Source organism: Argopecten irradians, chromosome 3, assembly GCF_041381155.1.
Source record: "Argopecten irradians isolate NY chromosome 3, Ai_NY, whole genome shotgun sequence".
NCBI lineage: Eukaryota > Metazoa > Mollusca > Bivalvia > Pectinida > Pectinidae > Argopecten > Argopecten irradians.
The window spans coordinates 21,264,497-21,270,916 of NC_091136.1; the positions used below are offsets into that span (position 1 = coordinate 21,264,497).

The 6,420-nt window shown below is 33.3% G+C and overlaps 1 long non-coding RNA gene across 1 annotated transcript; it reads left to right on the forward strand.

Moving 5' to 3' along the window:
• Positions 1 to 3,649: 3,649 nt before the first annotated feature.
• LOC138319964 (uncharacterized) lies at positions 3,650 to 6,145 on the forward strand. Its single transcript, XR_011208057.1, has 2 exons — positions 3,650 to 3,872; positions 5,654 to 6,145. It is a non-coding gene; the product is annotated as an uncharacterized lncRNA (long non-coding RNA).
• Positions 6,146 to 6,420: the final 275 nt, after the last annotated feature.

Below are 6,420 nucleotides of genomic sequence, written 5' to 3' on the forward strand. Positions count from 1 at the left end.
GCGTTACAAAAAATCGGGAAAAATAGTATTTAAAATTATGCCAAACAAAGTTTTAAACAAATAATGTTAATGATGAAGCAGCGAGTTTTCAAACGAATTTGGATATGAAAATATGCATTTTACAGGCCTAGAGGTGCGGCATCGTTTCCGATCCGATGCTGCCAGTCAGTACAAAATGGGAGTGTCGCGATCGCAGTATAAATAAATGCCGACAAAGCCCCGACAGAAATCGGTGAGACGAAACTTAGCAATACGGATTCATGTAGGCGATTGATTTTATTAATAACTAGCGAATTGAATGTAGAGCAATCAGACAGCCGAGTTATTTACTGACAGTATTTAGTGGAACCGTCTGCTTGCCGTCGTTTACAAAAATGTAGTGATAACAATTTACGTGTACATAGATCTACAGTGTATGTATACATTATGTAATTAGACATGTCTGTGATTAGAGTATATTAACATTCAGGGTCATTCAGAGAAAAAACACCGATATTCGATCCGGATGTGTGGCCCGTAATTTTAATATATAGCAAGGACGTATAAATCCTTGTATATAGTAAGCTACATGTATATATGATGATGATGTCGGGACACCACTCGGCCACTGCAGCGTCACCAGCCATGTGCGAGTTCATGTCAATTTAAAACACTAAGCTTGTCAAAAATTGACATATGGTCAGATTAAGTATTTGGTGTCACTTTCTACATATAACCTGTGAAGGTAATGGAATAGAATGTCTGATTATCGAAAATGAATTACATTGTTACAAACACTTAAAATTGATTAGTTAACTCTGCTCGTAACCGCCTTCTAATATATTTAATCGTAAATGATTGTCACCGGTAACTAGAACACCAACCCATATAGAAAAATGTTTGGTAATATTTCATTCTTGAGTCTATTCGTTGTTCCAGTGATTTATAAGTGAGACAAAGGATCTATATACGTCCTTGAGTGGTCCTTGATTGTTCAAAGGTTAAAAAAAGAAAAAAAATGCTGCCGCCGCTAACTCTACTGTCTAAATGCAACAAACTTCTAACAGGAGTTTGGTGCTCTCAGTATAGTTTGAAAATTGATATTGTAAGTAGAGCTACATGTTTGTGCTATAATGAAAGAATAAAATACAGATACTTTAGTAGTGCACTTTCTTTTGACAAAATCTAAATGTCCCCTTTACAAAATCCGTCCAAATATTCTTGTCTACTGTAGGCAAGTTGATAGAAAGGTGTGTACATGCACGTACAAAGATGTGAACAATGTTGTGATTTACAAATCTCTTTTAACTCCTCATCAATCTGGTTTCAGATTAGATGATTCCACGATCACCCAACTTTCTCAATAAACCTTTCCTGCTCTCAATAACGAAATTAGGTTGGTGTTCTGTCTTTAAGCAAAACGTTTGACCGATTTTGAATTGGCATCGGATTTCTCATTAGTATCAATGTAAATATTTTCTCGGCTCTCAAATTATCTGCATAATCGTTGTCACGCGTGTACAATTAACGTTAGACAATTTTACGTAACGTATCTTATATTACTGCGGGTGTTCCTCAATGATCCAATCTAGGTCCAATGCTATTTTTTATTAACGATATTGTAAGGAGTATCAGCTGCCCCATCGACATATTTGCTGTCTATTATAATGGAATATCCGGATCTAAGAGTAAATCTAAAAATGACAGCCTCGGAAAAATGGTATAAGTAAATGGCTTGTAAAATTGGATCCAGCGAAAGCTGTAAAATGAACTAATGGTTTTTCTTATGCCTATATATCACTTCTTAGGTATACTTGAATATAATTTAGTTGCTAAAAAGTGTCTATGCGTCCGTCCTAAACTATAGCATCCTCGATACTCCAGGGGTTCCGATCACTTACGATCTTTACAAATCCTCGATACTCCAGGGGTTTCGATCACTTACGATCTCTACACCCTGGACTATCTCATAGTGAAATTGAATGCAACCGGACAGAACAGGTAATTTTAGTCCTTTGATGCACATCACGATACACTGTGGTTGACTGTGAGGCTTTGAAGCTGGACGTCGCTCACTCTGTAGTCTTCAAAGGATTTTTTCTGGCCTGTGATTGGTTCAGATTTTTTCCTCTGAGTTGCCTTCAATTTCCCTATGATATAGTCCAGGGGTGTAGAGATCGTAAGTGATCGGAACCCCTGGAGTATCGAGAATAAAATTATAGGTATTACTATTGGATTCGTAGATTGTTGTATTATTTGTAAACTTTGGTAAAATATGCAGAAATGTACATTTCAGTTGAGTAAATCCACATGGTTCAGTACATGTATATTTCTGTCACCAAATAACCATGTCATTGTATTTATTGGTTTTTATATCATTTAGTAAGGGCACTTGTTTATAACAATGGTTTAGGATGGACGCATAGGCACTTTTAGCAACTTAATTATGTTCAAGTATAACACATAAGAAGTGATATATAGATATATCAAAAAGCATTAGTATAAACATGGGTCTTAAACCGTAAGAAAAATACAAACCCATTCACCGGAAGTCACATGTCACTCTATTAGCTAACAGAACTTAGTCTGATCATCATCAACACATTATTAGTAAAATGTATACCTCTGTAACAAACGTGTCTTGTTTCACAGTAATTCGACGGTACTATTCCGGCGTTAAAGGACCATTTGTATGCATTATTCCTATACATCATTCGGCTAACTATTGGCAAAGGTCTGGTATACATGTAGAGTACTTATAATATCAATCTGTCTCTATACAGTATATATACCATTGAAGCAATTGACACTACACTTAAATGAATTATTGTTGTCTCTAAGTACTAGGCACAGCGCTTAGTTGTTAAAAACAACTATCTTACTTAACTTAGTTATTAGAAAGCGGAACGTCCGACTAGTCAATCAACAGAATACCAGAAAGTTACGGGAGGGGGTGAACGACAGAAATATAATTTTCAAACTATATAGACATAACAGAGTTTCGCCACTATTTTGTCTTCAACAATGTTTTTTTTTCCAACGGTTATTTCATAAAATAATTGCTATTATTACTACATGTACATTATCATCGATACACACATTTTGTTATTAGGATGCATTTAGTTGCATTATTTTTTTTTTGTGAATTGTGTATATTATACTGAAATATTTCTTCTTCTTGTATCACTTATAAAATGGTACTAAAATAATTATATACATGTGTATGTACTCAATTATTGTCACAATACTTGCATGTACATTATTCTCGTATAATTCATTATCCGCGTATTATGCCATGTTCAATATAATGTCAATATTATTATATAAATGTATGTAATCTTCATAATGGAGGAAATAAAGAGAATGATAATAGGACTCGTATTAATGATTAAGTGGATGGGAGGGAATCAACAGAATACCTGAAATGTATGAGGGGAGAGAAAGACAGATATAACTCTCAAATCATTAACTAGCATGTTTAAACATTATATATGACGGTCAGTCATATCGACATACAACATGTACGTATCAACATCCTCTATAATTGTAAGCAAGGACGTATATGAGACTTATAAATCCTTGTTGTAAGTGACCATCTGTCGCCGTATTACCGGCGGCAATTAGGACTATCTGCAGTTTATAATTATCGTGTTTTAAATTGAGAACTCGATACGCAACTTTGAAGCCATCGAATACGAAGTAAAATAATGATATTTAAATATGTCTAGTTGTAGATATGGCAGATATTAATGACTTAATTAATCTAATCATCAGATCACACTGGCTTTAAGCGTTTAAAGTGGGTATATATGATAATAGTTGATGCTGGGATTACAAGGAGCGAAGAGACAGGTTACAGATATACACACAGTTTACCGGGATCCCAACATTCGGTGAGTACAAACATATACATATATACATTTATATTATTCGTCGAAACCAGAAAATATAATGACACTAATTTTAAAACTTATTTTCACATGATATACTGTAGTTGTGTTTTTTCCTGTTGTGCGTCAACGTGCTGGAAGGTCTTATGTCCAAGAGTAAAAGAATCATCCTCTAGTATATAGAGTATAATCTTTAAAAACTATAGTCTTATTCAATGTAACATAAAACAGATGTAATTGCAACTACATGTTCAATAACGATTGCAAATTGTTTTGCAAGATTTGTTTTCTTTTATTCATGATTTAATTTTGCTTATGTCTTTATTTATATAAATATTATCATAAATTGATATTGTAATCTTTAGTTTGGAGGAAGTAAAGACTATTATTATTAGTATCAATAAAGGAATTCGTTATTTGGAAAAGCAGTGTAATCAACTTGTTCTAATTTGAATATCTAAAAATCTTTTGTTCTCCGGGAGAAGTTTTTGTTTGTTTTTCTCGTGTTTTATTTTCGACATACTGGCTGGTAAGTTTCGGAAAAACAGAAAACAAACATAACTATGGCCTTATGAAGCCGAACTTATTTCTTTACCAGTTGGTGTATTTGAGTAAAGTCCTTATAGACAGTCCTAGTCCTAGTCGGACGTCGTTGCTTATTCTATTACATTTTGTTGCTGTAGCTAAATTCCATGCAAACAAACAAGAGATGAGAAGTACTCTTCCTTCCCTTGACTATTTTCTAAGAAAGCTAAAATACCATTATAAAACTGCGATTTTTATGCAAAGAAAATATGACATTGCAAATAGCCATCAAAAACTTGATATCTTGTTTGTAAATTGGCTGTTTATTATACATAATTTCCATAAATACCATTAACTTATATAATACTAAAAACGGTAAGTAAATGTGGTGGAATTATGTACATGTGAGTTTTGAACTCCCCAGACACAGCAATATTTCCAAATTGATAAAATATTAACCGGTTATAAATTTAACTTTTAAATGCATGATGTTTTCATCACAGTTGACTTTCAAAAGATTTACAGTAGAAATGAACGTGATAGAACTAAATAAATGTCGCCGCAATGTAGATTTAATTAATGAAGTAAACAAGTGAAATATAGACTCTCTACAAAGCGTAAGAAGCACACATTTTCTTAAAATTCTTTAAAAAATAATCTATAAACAGCAGAAGTTTATTCTTACCTCGCTTTTCACAATAAGTTTTTGAAAATCACAAAGTCTCTTCGATCAAGGTTTACACAAGATGTCGAAGAGACTGAAACCTCATCAGAGGCCACAAAGATAACAGAAATAATGCAGTTCACAATAAAACATATTCAAATATAATTTAACGTGATGTTGTAACATTATCTCACCACACGATTGTCTTAGTATAACAAATTAAATATTATCTATAAAAGGTAAAAGTAAGTCATATATAAGCAGTAAAGATTAATTTCTCTCGGGTTAAAATTGACAGAACTGAAGTTAATTTGTTCTAGTGTCATTGTCGCATTAACGGGTAATAGAATGTATTGTCATTGTGGCATTTATGTCTTTTACATTTCAAAAAGAAATATTAATTGGGACATTATTTCTTTTCCTATCTCAAACTGTTGGAAAATTCATAACATATTTCTACAAACATTTAACTTGTAAACTCTTTTGAAGATGGAGAATATCTCAATAGATCTACCCTTGCAATTATATATTTGATATTTAGACATTTTTGATGAGAATAACTAATGTACACATATATATACATTATATTTTTCAGTATTTCCACAAGATGATTTCAAGACAGGCAATTGCAGTTTTAGCCCTTGTTTTAGTGGCCTACTGTTTGGCCGTCCCCATGGCAACACCAATGAAGGGTGCTGCAGATAAACCAATCAGCAGCGTTTTCCGTCGTCAGAGCCGCTGTAGAGATTGTTACTGGAAGGTGACTGATGAACAACACATGGTTCTTCTGGTGGACGAGTGTGTCTTTTTTAACTCCCAGAAGTGTTGCTGTATCCAGCACTCTCAGACTCAGTGCAGCGTGGAATGTTAGGTCCCTGGTGAGACGCTCAGTGTGCAGGAACATCGTGAAGATGCTTCAATCCGCTCTGTGCTTTCATTGGCATGTTAAGATAATTGATTATCTACGAACACTTTATTGACATTATGATAATTTTATCGCATCGAGTGTATTGGCTCCGAATTTATTGTTGATTTGAACAATATAATATTTGTCAACATTACATATTAAATAAAAATGTACAATAAAGCTACTGTGTAGTTAATTAATTTAACCGATTGTAAAAAACTGAATTAATAAAATTATATACCGTCTACAAAATACATGTCAAACAAATGATTTGCAATTCGTTGATTTTACGATGAAGTAAAAAGGTAAATTAGACACATTTATAAATGTGTGAATATCAATGAAGGACAACTGGTTATGTAAATAGTGTTAAGGTGGGATTCTCCCAATGAGCAACTATTTTGACAAGTTTAATGGTATTTACGATCATGCAATAGGAACAGCATGTACAAGTC